Here is a 17,217-nt window from a genome sequence, read left to right as displayed (position 1 = left end):
CATTTCTAAGAGGGACAACACTTAAATTGGTGTGAAATACAAGACTTATAAAATATGAGAGCACATCTTAATTTGAGCTTCTAGTCTTTTACATTCTGGCCTCAAGCATCATTTCCAAATTCCCCTTTTTATTTCCTTTTCTCAACTCATATCCAAAGACTGTTACTGACACTTCAGCCATCTTGCATGATGTCTTCATCCATTACCCAATTCCTCTCCCAGCATGCATGCTCACACACACAAACATGACCACTTCCACCTGCTTTCCTTTCCTCTTTGAACTTTTTGAGCACAACTGTGAGACACTTAAATTTCAATTATACATCATCTTACATATTTACCTTAGTGCATACCAATCTCTCCTTTTGCTTGGCAAGTTCTGAAGGCTTATCCTTCCTGTTATTAACTGATTTTTTACCTGGTCCTGGGGTGGCATCTTTTATGCATATGAGTTGAAAGAGAAGCAGTCAAGTGAATGGTTGATGAAGAAGTATAAAAATTGCCATGTAGGAAAATCTAGTTCAGCAAAAAGAAAGAAATAAACAAAAATAATTGGTCATGCAGAGAAACTGTGAAACCAATGATCTTTATGCTTTAAGTCCAGGATTACCTCCCTGCCTAGTTCATTGGAATTCAAACCTAGGAATTTGCCCATGTGGTCCCACACCAGCTCCACTTTCTGCTTCTGCTATTCATTCTTGTGGAATTTTCTGTATGACATCTGCCTTCAGCCTGTCTTTGTCTTCTGGTTTCTGCTTATGTCCCTTCATCCCAGTTCTTAGTGACTTGTCAGATGTCTCTGAGATCACAGCGATGAAGTTCCTTATACTATGTCTGGTGCAGGGTAGGTGCTCAGTGAGGATTTTCCTTCTTCTTAAAGTAGCTCAGATTTGTTATTATGCTTCCCGTGGAAGTGAGCAAAAGGCTTTTATTAAATTAGGACATAAAAGCAACCTGTGTTGTCAAAGACGTTAGCCTGAAGCAAAATTCCAAGTTGGATGCTTGGAGAGTCAGTGGGAGCACCACAGGAACCTCTCCCTCCTTGTCTCTCTAGATGGACTCACTTGCTCATTGTCCTTTAGGGGCTTAAGGAGCAAGTCTGAACTCACAGCTCCTTGTTCACATCAGAGGCTGCCATCCAACCACTGTGGCCCTGACTCGACCCTCTCCTCCAGCAGCACCAGCTCAACTCCAGAGTAGAAGCTGAGAGCAGTGTCTGTAGATCAGAGTCCAGAGAGCTAGCTCTTCCTGCATAAAGTGGGGTGCCCCTGCATTGAGCTGTGTTGAATGGCAGCAAGCATCCACTTTTTAGCAGGTAGGGCTTCCCCCTTCCCAACTCTCTCACCCTTAGGGTATCTTCCCCCTCTCCCCTTTCTCCCCTCCATCCTTCTCTAACACACCATTGAATAGATGATGCTGGCTTGCAGCTGTTAACTTAGTTCTTTTTTATAAACCCAGTAGTTTATTTCAAAGTAGAAATTTTAGGTTTACTGGAAAAAAATCCCACTACAATTGACACTTATACAGACACTAGACTACTGTACATTTAAAAAGAGAAAAAATCAAGAAGGGCCAATGTGGTGGATTAGAACGACACTCTTAGCTCACCCTCTCCCACAAATGCACCAAGACTGACATCCACTGACCCACTTATCCAATCAGGAAGTCTGCTGAACTTTGACAGAACCTTACTTTCATCAAAAGACAAAACACGTCATTAATCTGGTAGGAGAAAAGGAAAATAAAAGGAAGAAAAAGGGAAATAGTGCAGTTCAGTCCCATGGGGAGGGAGCAGCTCATTTGCTGGGTCTCTCCCACTCCAATGAAGAGGTCAGCTGGATGGAGGGGGAACCTCTGAGGCTTGAAATAGTATAGAATAGCCCTTGACTGACAGAACAAAGATAAATGGGAAAAAAGTGTCCTCATGATCCCCAGGCTTAGACACCAACCAGCAGGTGTGGGATGAAACAGACTGCCTGAGCCTGATGAAGGACTTGGGCCAACTGTACAGAGGTAACCTCAGGAGATTTCAATGTGCTGTGTGCCATCGCTGGAAAGGTATACAGAGCAGAACAACATAAGTCCCCTATAAAATATAAAAAAAAAAAAAGGAAAAGCAACACTGCTGGTGTGCCCTGGGGGGGAGGGGTGCCATAGCTTTTGTCTTTGAATACTTGTGGCATCATTTCTGGTGCCTTTTCTGGAGAAGAGAGGTGGGACTCAACCACACCCACCATATACTCTAATGTGCACCCAGGTGGAGGCAGGGTTGAAATCTCAGTCCCTACCTAGGGGCTCTGAAACCTCATAGGTGGGACTCAGATTTGTTTACAGCCCCAGGCAAATAGGAAAGTTCTGCTTCAGTACCTCTGTGAACTCATGCTTCTAAGACAAACAAGAAGGGTTCTGGCACAGAGCAGGGGTGATGCCTGGTATGGCCATTTTATCCAAGTTCACCTAAAGAACATGGAACTGAAGTGAAGTTAGGAGGGGCACTGAAAGGCAGAGAGACCCAACCACCTAACATGCACAAGTGCACCACCACAATACAGCATTTGGAGGAGACATGAGACATGGCACTAGGAGAAGCACAGATCAGGGGCACAACTGGAGGGCCTCTGGAACCAGTGAGTGGAGTTCATGCAGCAGGGTGAGAACAGGAACAGCGACAACCACAAAATAAAAAGGAGATCTCACTTAATAGCCAGGGAAGACTCTTGCTACCAGATCACAGGCAAAATCCCCAACAAAAAGAATAACAAGCAAAAGACAGGAAGACATAGCAACCACCCATACTTCAGACAGAGCTATCAACAAAATTATTAAGAGCACATAGTGCCCACAAGAACACATCCACATTTTTTCACTTTTTCTTTTACTTTTTAAATTTTTACTTTTAAAATATTTTTATGTTTCTGTTTAACCCCTTTTAAAATTGGACTTTAAAATATTTTAAATTGTTTTTAGTTTGTCTCAATTTCCTTTTTTATTTCTCTTTGCTTTATTCTTCTATTATCGATTAGACTATGTTCTCAAATTTTTTCTTCTTTTAAGCTTTTTAAATTTCTCACAATTTGCTTTTTATCTCTTTGTTTTGTTCTCTTATTAAAATCAGCTTTCAGATATTATTTTCTAATTTTAAGACTTTTAAAATTTGTCTCAATTTTTATTCCTCTTTGACTTGTTCTGTTATTGTTCATAATCTGTTTTCAAATCTTATTCTCTCCTTTTAATTTTTTTTAGCTTTATTTCTGCATCTCTTTTAGGTAAATAAGTAGAAAGAAAACCTTTAGAAACAGAAGAGATAACTGATGCTCCATAATCAATAGTGCAGGAGAGATATAAGTAAAATAAAGAAGTAGAGGAACAACTCCCATTTAAAAGAACAGGTAAAATCCCCTGAAAGAATGATCAATGAAATAGACCTTGATAATCTATTAAATCATGTTTTCAAAAAAAGAGAGATAAAAGTACTAAAGATACAAAAAGAGATTGTATATAGAGGCAAAGAATATGGCAAATAGGAAATTGAAACTTTATAAAGAGGAGTGAATTAAAATAGGAAAACAAATTTGCTGAGATAAGAGCTGAGTTAAAAGTTGTAAAAAAAAAGTAGGCTACTTAATGCAGAAGAATTAATAAGTGGTTTAGAATACAGGACAACAGAAATCAACTAATCAGAACAGAAGAGAGGAAAACAAACAAAAACCAATGAAAGAACAAAATTCAATGAAAACAATTATCCTGTGGGATACTATAAAGTTTGCCAAAACCTACACATAGCAGGGGTCTCAGAAGGAGAAAAAAAAGCAAAAGGGATTGAAAAAGTATTTGAAGAAATCATAATTAAGAACTTCTGAAACATAAAGAAGCAATCAGATATACCAATACAGGAAGTACGAAGGGACCCAAACAAGAAGAAACAAAACAGACACACACTAAGATATATTATAATCAGCATGGCCAGGGTTAAAGATAAAGAAATGATTCTAAAGTCATAAGGAGAAAAACAGAGTTAGTTACAAAGGAAAACTCATAAGGCTTTCAGCTGATTTCTCTACACAAACACTATAAGCTAGAAGGGAGTGGCAAGATATATTCAAAGTCCTGAATGAAAAACAAAAAGATTCAGCCTAGGATAATTTATCCAGCAAGTCTATTCTTTAGAATAGCAGGAGAAATAAATATCTTCACAGACAAGCAAAAATAAAAGTATTTAGCAACACTAAATCTATACTAAAAGAAATATTGAACGGTATAGTCTAAATCGAAAAGAAGCAGGTTGATTTTGAAAGGAGAAAACCATAATTGGAAAGGTGATAACTACCATGAATTACAACAGAATAAACATGGAATTGTAAAAGAAGACATCTAAATCATTAAGAGTGGGAGAGGGGAGCAAGAAAATATAGAGTTTTCTTCATTCTTTAATTTGTTCATTCTCTGTAGGATGGGTTTGAGCTTATATTACTATAAGTTTAAAACAAACAGATACAGTAATGGGTTAATATATGTACAAAATTGGGTAACCATAAGACAAAAACTTACAAGAGAGTCACAAAAACTAAAAATTAATGAAGATAATAGAAAGGAAAATTTTAAAAAATAAACACACACACAAGAAAAAGAAAGGAACAAGGGGAAAAATGCCAAATCAACTGCAAAATTAAGTTTAAAATGGCAATAAACCAAAGTTGATCAGAAATTACTTTAAATTTCAATAAATTAAATGTTCTAATGAAAAGACATAGAGTGACAGACTGGAAAATAAAACAAGAACCTACAATATGACACATACAAGAGACCCACCTTTAGGAAAAGGACACAAATAGACTGTGATAAAGATATTACACACACCCAGAAATGAACCCACAAACTTTTGGTCAACTCATCTTCGACAAAGGAGGCAAGAATATACAATGGAATAAAGACAGTCTCTTCAGCAAATGGTGTTGGGAAAACTGGACAGCAGCATGTAAAACAATGAAGCTAGAACACACCCTTACACCATATACAAAAATCAACTCAAAATGGATTAAAGACTTAAACATAAGACAAGATACAATAAACCTCCTAGAGGAAAACATAGGCAAAACATTATCTGACATACATTTCAAAAATTTTCTCCTAGAAGAAATAAAAGCAAGAATAAACAAATGGGACCTAATGAAACTTACAAGCTTCTGCAGAGCAAAGGAAACCAGAAATAAAACACGAAGAAAACCTACGGAATGGGAGAAAATTTTTGCAAGTGAAACCGACAAAGGCTTGATCTCCAAAATATATAAGCAGCTCATACGACTCAATAAGAAAAAAATAAACAACCCAATGCAAAAATGGGCAGAAGACCTAAACAAGCAACTCTCCAAGGAAGACATACAAATGATCAAAAAGCACATGAAAAAGTGTTCAATATCACTAATTATCAGAGAAATGCAAATCAAAACTACAATGAGGTGTCACCTCACACCAGTCAGAATGGCCGTCATTCAAAAATCCAAAAATGACAAATGCTGGAGAGGCTGTGGAGAAAGGGGACCCCTCCTACACTGCTGGTGGGAATGCAGTTTGGTGCAGCCACTATGGAAAACAGTGTGGAGATTCCTCAAAAGACTAGGAATAGACTTACCATATGACCCAGGAATCCCACTCCTGGGCTTGTACCCAGAAGGAAATCTACTTCAGGATGACACCTGCACCCCAATGTTCATAGCAGCACTATTTACAATAGCCAAAACATGGAAACAACCTAAATGTCCATCAACAGGTGACTGGATAAAGAAGATGTGATATATTTATACAATGGAATACTACTCAGCCATAAAAACCGACAACATAATGCCATTTGCAGCAACATGGATGATCCTAGAGAATGTCATTCTAAGTGAAGTAAGCCAGAAAGAGAAAGAAAAATACCATATGAGATCGCTCATACGTGGAATCTAAAAAACAAAAACAAACAAAAACAAAGCATAAATACAGGACAGAAATAGACTCATGGACAGAGAATACAGACTTGTGGTTACCGGGGGAGGGGTAGAGGGTGGGAAGGGATAGACTGGGATTTCAAAATTGTAGAATAGATAAACAAGATTACACTGTATAGCACAGGGAAATATACACAAAATGTTATGATAAATCACAGAGAAAAAAATGTGACAATGAGTGTGTATATGTCCATGAATGACTGAAAAATTGTGCTGAACACTGGAATTTGACACAACACTGTAAAATGTTTATGAATCAATAAAAAATGTAAAAAAAATAAAATAAAATAAAAAAATAAATTAATTTAAAAAAAGATATTACACACAAACAGAAATGAAAAGAAAGCAGGAGTAGCAATACTGATTTCACACAACATGAAATTTAAAACAAAGACCATAAAGAAAGATGAAGAATGTTTTACAATTTAAGAAGCAATACAAGATGAAGATACTACATCCATTAACATAACTATACCCAATGTAGGAACAACTAAATACATAAAGCAAATACTAACAGATATAAAAGGAGAAATTGCTGGGAATAAAATAATGGTAGGAAATTAAAACATCCCATTATCCTCACTGGAAGATCTTCCAGATGCAAATTTAATAACGCAACTGAAACTAAATAATACCATACACAAATTAGATGTGGTTGATATTTCACAACATTATATCCTAAAAAAATACAATATACATTCTTCATAAGTGCACATGGAACATTTTCTAGGATGGATTATGTACTTGGGTACAAAAAAAGACTCAACAATTTTAAGATGATAGTAGTTATTTTAAGCTTTTTTTCTGAACACAATGCATGAAACTAGAAATCAAATACAGAAAAACAAAGGAGAAAGAAATGACAGCATGATAATTAAACAACATGATACTAAGAAACCAATGGGTCAATGATAAAATCAAAGAAGAAATTAAAAAATACTTTGAGACAAGTGACAAAAATCACAACCACACAAAATCTTTGGGATGCAGATAAGCATTCCTAAGAAGAAAGTTCATTGCAATAAAGGTCTTCTTCAAAAAAGATGAACAATCTGAAATAAACAACTAACCAACTAAAAGAATTAGAAAAAGAAGAGCAAACAAAACCTAAAGTCAGCAGAAGGAAGAAAACAATAAATATCAGGGAGGAAATAAATAAAATAGAGATTTAAAAAACAATAGAAAAGGTCAATCAAACAAAGAGCTGTTTTTTTTGAAAGAGTAAATAAAATTGAAAAACCTCAGGCCTAGCTCACAGAGAAAAGACAGAGCGCAATCAAAACAAGAAAGGAAAATGGAGAAATTACAACCAATACCACAGAAATTCAAAATATCATATGAGAATACTGTGGACAACTTTATGGAAAATAAATTAATAACCTTGAAGAAACAGACAAGTTTCTGGAAACATACAGTCCACATGACTGAATCAAGAATAAATTGACCACTAGAACAAACTGATCACTAGAAATGAAATTGGATAAGCAAAAAAAAAAAAAAACCTCCCAACGAACAAATGTCCAGGACTGCATGGCTTCACTGGAGAATTCTATCATACATACAAAGAAGAACTCATACTGGTCTTTCTCAAAATCTTTCAGAAGTTTGAAAAGGAAGGGGTACTCCCAAACTAATTCTATGAAGTCACCATCACCCTGATACAAAACCAGACAAAGACACTACCAAAAAAGAAACTCACAGATCAATATCAGTGAGGAAACATAGATACAAATATTCTCAACATAATATTAGCAAGCAGAATCCAACAGCACATAGAAAAGATCATATACCATGATCAAGTTGGGTTCATCCTAGGAACACAGAATGGCTCAACATATGCAAATCAATCAATGTAATACACCCTAACAACAAGAGAAAGGACAAAAACCACATGATCATCTTAATAGATGCAGAAAAAGCATTTGATAAGATTCACCACCCATTATGATAAAAATCCTCACCAAAGTAGGTATTGAGGGGACATATCTTAACATAAGAAAAGCTGTTTATGACAAATCTACAGCTAGCATAGAACTCAATGGTGAAAAGCTGAAAACCTTCCTACTAAAATCTGGCAAAAGGCAAGGTTCTCCACTCTCACCATTTCTATTCAACATAATCTTGGAAGTCCAAGCCACTGCAATCAGGCAAGAAAAAGAAATAAAAGAGATCCAAATTGGAAAAGAAGCTAAAAAATCCTCACTATATGCAGAGGACATGATACTATATATAGAAAACCCTAAAAGGTCCATGCAAAAACTACACGAACTAATGAAAGAATTTGGCAAGGTACAAGGATACAAGATCACAAGATTAATGTACAAAAGGATACAAGATTAATGTACAAAAATCAGTTGCATTTCTTTACACTAATGATGAATCAACAGGAAAAGGAAGTAAAGAAACAATCCCTTTTAAAATTACACCAAAAGTAATAAAATATCTAGGAGTAAATCTAACCAAGGAAGTGGAAGACTTATACATGGAGAACTACAAGGAAATTAAAGGAAATTTTAAAAAATGCAAAGATATCCCATGCTCCTGGATCGGACAAATCAGTATTGTTAAAATGGCCACATTTCCCAAGGCAATCTACAGATTTAATGCAATCTCTATCAAATTACTAAGGACATATTTCACAGAACTGGAACAAATCATTATAAAACTTATATGGAATCACAAAAGACCCAGAATTGCCAAAACATAACTGAAGGAAAAGAATGAGGCTGGAGGAACAACCCTCCCACACTTCAGAACATACTACAGAGCTACATTAATCAAAACAGCATGGTATTGATACAAAAACAGACATATCAATGGAACAAAATAGCCCAGCAATGAACCCACAATCTTTTGGTCAATTAATCTTCAACAAAGGAGGCAAGAACATACAATGGAATAAAGACAGTCTCTTCAACAAATGGTGTTGGGAAAACTGGACAGCAGCATGTAAATCAATGAAGTTAAAATACTCCCTCTCGCCATACACAAAAATAAACTCAAAATGGATTAAAGACTTAAACATAAGACGTCACAATAAACCTCTTAGAAGAAAACATAAGCAGAACATTATCTCACATACATCTCAGCAATGCTCCCCAGGGCAGTCTACCAAAGAAATAGATATAAAAGTAGAAATTAACAAGTGGGACCTAATTAAACTTGCAAGCTTTTGCACAGCAAAGGAAACCATAGGCAAAACAAAATAGCAACCTATGGAATAGGAGAAAATATGTGCAAAAGATGAAACTGACAATGCTTGATCTCCAGAATATATAAACATCCCATATGACTTAATAAGAAAAAGACAAACCACCTGATCCAAAAATGGGCAAAACACCTAAACAAGCAATTCTCCCATGAAGACATACAAATGCCCAAAGGCACATGAGAAAATACTCAATGCCACTAATTATCAGAGAAATGCAAATTAAAACTACAATGAGGTTTCACCTCACACCAGTCAGAATGACCATCATTCAAAAGTCTATAAATGACAAATGATGGAAAGGGTGTTGTTCAAAAGGGACCCTCGTACACTGTTGGTGGCAATGTAGTTTGGTGTAGCCATTGCGGAAAACAGTATGGAGAGTCCTCAAAAGACCAAAAGTAGACTTACCATATGATGCAGTGTTCCCACTCCTGGGCATATATACAGAAGAATCCTTAATTCAGAAAGACACCTGCACCCAAATGTTCATAGCAGCACTAGTTACAATAGCCAAGACACGGAAGTAACCTAAATGTTCATTGACAGATGACTGGATAAAGAAGTTATGGTATATTTATACAATAGAATACTACTCGGCCATGAAAATTGAGAACATATTGCCATTTGTAGCCACGTGGATGTCCCTGGAGAATGTCATTCTAAGTGAATTAAGCCAGAAAGAGAAAGAAATATACCACATATCACTTATATGTGGACTCTAAAATTTAAGACCAATGAACTTATATGTAAAACAGAAACAGACTCATAGACATATAATACAAACTTGTGGTTGCCAGGGGAGAGGGGATTTGGAAAGGAAAAGCTGGGAATTTGAGATTTGCAGATACTGAGTGACATATATAAAATAGATAAATAAGTTTTACTGATAGCACAGGGAATTATATTCAATATCTTGTGGTAGTCAATTTTTTAAAAAGAATATGAAAATTAATATATGTATATTTATGTATCACTGAAGACTAGTGCTGTGCACCATAAATTAAGGCATTGTAAACTAAGTATAACTCAATTTTAAAAAGTAAAAAACAAAGTTGTCATTAAACTAGCAAAAATGCTCAGAGAGCGCATACAGATGAACCCACTTCCTCTGTCAAAATGAAATCACAGTGGGTTAGGAGGGAACTTGCACTGATTTCGAAAAAAACAGGCAATGAGCCCAAACCAAAGTTAATATCTTCCACTCCGTTTTTCCCTTGGGGCTTCATTCTCATGGAAATCCGACATGGAAGGGAAGTGTTAGGGACTTCAGGCTAGCTGACGCTCACTCCATGTTCTCTGATCAGCCATCTTAGCTGCCACAGGGGAGCAAGTGTCTCACTCCAAGTGGAAGAACACAGCACCAAGGCAGTGAGGGACCTCAAATACATCCACAGCATAAAGAAACAGTTTCTCAAAACATTTTGAGATATATGTCTATCAATCAGCATCATCAAATTATTCACTTGTATGTACTGCTTATGAAGCCATCACTATGGTCTCTGAGGGTACTAGAATTACAAGAGTTTACAAGATCTGACAAATAACAATGAGTTTTTCTTCTGTCTTTAAAATTTAAAGAAATTGAAAACATTATTTTGGTGGGCTAGCTGCCTCCATTGAGAAAAATTTAAAGAAGCACAGCTACAAATATAAATATCAAACCAAGCTCGGTCTCTGTACTGATCACTGGTCCCTGGCAGACACAAGATGGAAATGTGTAGCTCAAGATCTTGGCATGAATTACTTCCTATTAATTTGTCATTAACAGTAAATTCTGTCAAACAAATTTAATCTTATTGATTTGTTTTCGAAAATAAAGACCTCTCACTTAAAAAATAAAAATCTTCAAAACCTTTTAAAAATGGGCAACTTGCTATAGCCTGGTTTATATTAGACATTAGGAAGGTCTTCCATTGTCTTCTTATTTACACTTTCACGTGCAATAAAGAAAAATCAGGATGCAGTTTAATCTAGTTCTTTTAAAAGATTTCTGAAGCCACCATAGCAAGATAGATAGGTTGATTCACACACTACCTTCTCCAAATTTCAGATAATTTTTACAAGTGTCATTTATTCCAAATTTGGAAACACCCTGAAGGAAGGTAGGGACGAACGGTGGTAGGAGACACACTGTAACTATAGGAAGGACCTTACCTCTTCCCTGAACGTGTAGAAGAGCAGAGTGAGTCGTGCTTCTGGGGAGCAGAGAGGAACCGAGTGCAGGTTCCACCGTGGACCTGCTGAGGGTAGGGTTGGCGGGGTGCTGTTGATGAGCATGTGCTCCGAGGAAAGGTGGGGTCAGGGAGTCCAGAATCACTGGAAATGGTTTCCTGGGACATGTGTCTAGAACCGGATGGCCTGGAATGGAACTAGCATGCACAGAATTCCACAGTCCCACAAAGGTAGATTCCCAGGTCCATGAACAACCAGGACCACAGGTGTGGGGTAGATGAAGGCCACTGTCTGAGAAAGTGGGAACAGGCCATGAACAGCAGTGAGGGTGTATGTGTCGGGGCTGGGAGGTGGGGTAATTCTTAAATCTTAGTTCACATGAAGACTACAAGAGACTGGGTGTGGAGAGGCCAAAGTCAGGGTGAGGTAAAGTAGTGGGGTATTTTTGTAGAAGGACACACTGAGGCTTGGTGATGTGTTAAAAATTGGGGAGTACCCCTGTTTTTTTGTTTGGGGAGACTAAAACCGACAGCAGTGGAATGAGAGGTGGATTGGAGGAAAGAAAGTACATGGTGATGTAGTGAAGACACTCTTCTTGGGAGGTGAGGAGACTGGAACAGAAGTAAAATGTCTCTTTTCTCCAAAGGGATCCTCAAAGGCACAGAGAGTTCAGAAGTACCCCATTCTTCTCCCATTACCTGTTGCTTTCAGGGACTCCATGAGGGATAGGGAAACCACCTGCTTGATTATCACAGTAGAGAGCATCCTTGGTGAAGTGGAAAAACTTAAAAATTATATTTGAAATTATATTTTCTGAAGGCATCCATTTAAGAGGTTGCCATTGGGGTTCTTTTTTGAGAAGACTTGGACTTACAAATAAGTGCAATATATCCATTGAGATCTGCCCTGTCCAAAGTGGCAGCTGCTAGAGGGAAGGGTATAGCTATGTGATAGAACATGTGCTCAGCCTACACGAGGTCCTGGGTTCATTCCCCAGTACCTCCATTAAATATAAATCAATAAAAACCTAATTACCCTCCCAAACAAATAAAACAAAAACCAAAAAATGCACAGAAAATAAAGTGGCAGCCGCTAGCCACGTGTAACTATTGCTTACTTGATACATAGCCAGCTGAAGTTGAGATCGCGGTACGTGTAAAATAGACTCAGATTTTGAAGGTCTAGTATGAACAAAAGCATATGAAATATCTCATATTTTTTTTCTGTTGATTATATGCAGCAATGATAATATTTTGGCTCTATTGGATTAAATATAAATATATTGCTAAAATCAATTCCTTTTTATTTTTTACTTCTTTAAAAAAGTTGGGGAGGCTTCTGGAAAATTTAAAATTACATGAGTTGTTTGCATTATATTTGGACATCCCCTGAGTTGATTCACCAGAAACGTACTTTTGAAAGTCCTGTTCATTTTATGAAGTTTTGTTTAATTATTAGAATTACGTTTTCATGCTGTAACCTTTACCAGCCTTCTGTCTGAAATCAAGCTCAGTAAGGAGCTGGCGTTTTTGGTTTTCCTTTGTGAATTTGATGAATGATTGCATTACTGTTTTGTGTTTTCTTTTCCAAAATTTAATTGTGTGCTGGTTAATTCCAGGATAGTGATGTCTGAGTTTTTTTGTTTTTGTTTTTTTTCTCTTTCCCTTTTTAAATGTAAAATTGCACCATCCTGGAAATAGTTATCTCAGGGTATTAGGAATTATTTTTTAAAACATTCACCTCTCAAAATTCCTTCACTGGGCCTGGCAGCTCACACCATGACTCTATTGCTCTTTAGAGCTGCAATTTCAAAACATTTTATTGACATATATTTGATTTACAATGTTGTGTTAATTTCAGGTGTACAGCAGGGTGATTCAGTATATATATATTTTTTTCTTTTTCAGATTCTTTTCCACTGTAGGTTATTACAAGAAATTGAATATAGTTCCTTGTGATATACAGTAGGTCCTTGTGCTTATCTATTTAATATATAATGGTATATATATGTATCTGTTAATACAGCCTCTTTTTGGATGCAAACAACATAGGTTGGGGCTCGGAGCCTTGAAAAACGAACACTACTAAGGCCATCCGCCCAGGCTTTGGGGGCTTTCTGAGTTTGTCTGCCCTCCAGGTGAAGGCAATGGCTCCTGTCATGGGATGTGATGGTGCTTGGGCATCAGGGCTCTTTCCTGTAGCCACCACTGGGTGTCCTCAGTGAGCAGGGCAGAAAAATTGATGCCTACTCTGAAGTGGACGGGGGGTTCTGTGGACAGTGTGTTCTCACAATATTATCTTTTTCTGAGTGGCAGGGGATAATTATTTGACAACTTCTCTGTGACTGACAAGAAATGTGTGTGATAGAGTAGCCTTTCACATCTTACTTCTTAAAGCAATCACTTTCCCTCCCTTTTTGTTACAAAAGAATTTATGTTGTTGGGAAAACTACTCGTTAGGTGGACTTACCATAGTCACAGCCTTATGCCACTTAACCATATTTTCTTCTTGTGCTTTCGAGAACATTGTAAAGCTGATAGAAAGAAAACAAGTAGGAGGGAATACTCCCAAACTCATTCTATGAGGCCACCATCAGTCTGATACCAAAAACAAGCAAAGACACCACCAAAAAAGAGAATTAAAGACCAATATCACAGAAGAACATAGATGCAAAAAATCCTCAAGAAAATACTAGCAAATAGAATGCAACAGCACATAAAAAAGATCATGCATCATGATCAAATGGGGTTCATCCCAGGGACACAAGTGTGGTTCAACACATGCAAATCAATGTAATACTTCACAACAACAGGAGAAAGGACTAAAACCACATGATAATCTCAATAGATGCAGAAAAATGCACTTAATAAAATTCAATGGAGAACTATAAAACATTGACGAAGGAAATTAAAGAAGTTTCTAAGAAATGGAAAGATACCCCATGGTCCTGGATTGGAAGAATCAATATTGTTAAAATAGTCATACTGTCCAAAGCAATCTACAGATTTAATGTGATCTCTATCAGATTACACAGGACATTTTTTATAGAATTTGAACCAATAATCTTAAATTTATATGGAATCACAAAAGACCCAGATTTGCCAAAGCAATATTGAAGAAAAAGAATGAAGCTGGAGGAATAACCCTCGCAAACTTCAGACAACACTACAGAGCTACAGTCATCAGAACAGAATGGTATTGACATACACACAGGCACATGGATCAATGGAACAGACTAGAAAGCCCAGAAATAAACCCACAGACCTACAGTCAATTAGTCTTTGACAAAGATAGGCAAGAAAATACAGTGAGTAAAGACAGTCTCTTCAGCAAATGGTGTTGGGAACACTGGACAGCAGCAGGTAAATCAATAACGTTAGAATAACTCCCACACACTATACACAAAAATAAACTGAAAATGGCTTAAAGAATTAAATATAAGACAAGACACTCTAAATCTCCTAGAAGAAAACATAGGCAAAACATTCTCTGACATAAATCTTAGCAATATCCTCCTCGGGCAGTCTACCTACAATAGAACTCCTAGACACCTCTTCATACCACGATTCCACAGTGTTCAAAAGAGTAATTCACTTGTGCAGCTGGGTAATAATCCACAGATGCCAGACCACTGGGCTTTTCTAGATTTCTTGTAATGTCAAAGAAATCCAGAACAGTCATTAGCTATTTGAAGAAATCTTTGGTATCTCATTTTACAGTTAAAATTTTTTATTTCATTTTTCTAAAATTCAAAACTTCTGATTATATTAAAGCATAATCATACAGACACCCTTTTCAGGTGTACACACTACACTTTTTTCTTATCATTATAAACAAAGTTCAATTAATCAAGAAGTTACAATGAATTACAAATTATGTGCTAGGAAATGAAGCAGATACATAACATGTGAAAAAGAGCAATCTTTATGATAGTTTGGAATCTAGCTGGAGATCTAAGTACTATGTTGTGCCATCAATTACTTGGTTTTGTGTTAATTCCAGATATATAAAAGAATTTTCAAGAAATCTTGTGTGACTAGAAATATGACATAGCTTTGCACCTGAAGGACACTCAGTAAATACTAAAGGAGGGAACAAATGAATGAACAAGAAGAACCAGCATAGCTGTGCAGATACATAGGATTGAGCAGGGTTTTCAACAACCAGCAACACAAAATCTGCTCCTCGCCAAAAAGAGCCCTCAAGTCTAAACACACACCTGAAATATTTCATTGAGTCTAAAGGCACTTATTTGTTTTCATGTCTCAGCTTCTCAGAAATTGATGAGATGGCATAATTTAAAGAGTAGCATTTTTTCTTTCTAATAGTTAAAATAAATGTGTATCTCAAGCTTCTTAAATTTGATCAAACATATCGATTGACCTAAACAAATGTTATTGTATGTAATATGATTTCAAAATTAATCACTTAATACATGCAAATTTAGATCCCTAATTATAACTTTTAATATTCATAACAGCTCAAAAACTTAATGAAATCTTGTGATGTCAAATCCTGTGAATTCTAATTCTTAAAGTTTCAAAACATAAAACAACAAAATTACAACCACTACAAACTCATACAGCACAGCTTAAAATCTAGAGCATGCAGAATCTACAATATTACTGCAAACGGTGCTGTGAGGTAAACAACTGTCGATATTGTAGACAAACCTCAGTTATAGAAACACTGAAGATATTCTTTCCTTTTTACACTAAAAGGTGGAAACCTGGGGAAAAGAAAATAGTTTTTGTTGCTGTAACTTTATAAATAAAGAATAAAATACTAACCATCTTAACATGTAGAAATTTTACTGAAAAACAAAAGGTGTTAACTTCGTATTAATGAATTTAATATTCATTTATAAATTACTCTAATTAAAACTCATACAATCAACATAATGCAGTAACATAATACAAGCAACCTGTTATATTTTATTTTGACCAGGGGAGATGTCATTTAAAAAAAAAAAAAGGAAGCAATGAATTTGCCAATGTCTGACTATTATCAGGTAGCTAGGGAAACATTTTGCAGTCTACTGGAAAAGTGCAAACAGGCATGAATAAAACTGCTGACACAACCTTAGTACAGCATCCTAGTCTAATTAGTATAGGAAGATACATCAAGGAAAGAGCTTCCTTACCAATTTTTTTTATCATTATCAGCCTCAATATCTGAATAGAAAAGGATATGAACTAGTGAAACATTAATCAATTAAGGGAAGAATAAACATAAAATCAGTAGGAAAATCTGCATATATCTATGCACCTACAGATATGTATGTGTGTATAGGAATTTCTCATAAGAATTACATAGTGAATCTGACTTTTGCTATGTACAGGGGTAACTAGTCACTTAATCTTTTTAGTCTTAAGACTCATCACTAGAAAATGAAATAACACTTGTTGAGTATCTGCAATATGCCCATCACTGTGTTAGCTGTTTTATGTAAATTATCTCAATCTCCAAAAGAATCCTACCAGATAATTAGTATTTACTACACATAAGCAAAACTCAGTCACCTAAATTTGATTCCACTGGCCAAGTCAGCCGAATTCCAAAGCTCTTTTCCTTTACTACATGGTACTATGTATATATAACATGAATGTGCACAAATACTGTCCACTACATAAATCATGACATAGCAATGGGACAGCTAGAGACTACTGTCTAATTTTTTTCTACATAACACACTTCTGTAGTGAGAATTAGTTCAATCATTCATCATTAAGTGATAAGGTCAGTATAATGTGAAAGTCACATTGGTCCAGAAATAATTGTCTCCTGCATAGCAATGTTCTAAAGCCATGAGGGACGAGCTTTCTCACAGAGTCTTAGCAATATATG

At 36.1% G+C, this 17,217-nt stretch overlaps 1 protein-coding gene across 1 annotated transcript in view; it reads right to left on the bottom strand.

Annotated features, from left to right (window-relative positions):
• Window positions 1-420: 420 nt before the first annotated feature.
• LOC140685401 (junction-mediating and -regulatory protein-like) overlaps window positions 421-17,217 on the bottom strand; it is a 68,529-nt gene continuing 51,732 nt past the window's right edge. Inside the window, exon 6 of the mRNA XM_072957582.1 lies at window positions 421-516. The gene's annotated coding sequence lies outside the window, so the exon portion shown is untranslated. The remainder of the gene's footprint in view (window positions 517-17,217) is intronic.

The sequence above is a fragment of the Vicugna pacos genome, unplaced genomic scaffold, assembly GCF_048564905.1.
Source record: "Vicugna pacos unplaced genomic scaffold, VicPac4 scaffold_20, whole genome shotgun sequence".
Taxonomy (NCBI): domain Eukaryota; kingdom Metazoa; phylum Chordata; class Mammalia; order Artiodactyla; family Camelidae; genus Vicugna; species Vicugna pacos.
This window is presented reverse-complemented; position numbering and strand designations above follow the sequence as displayed.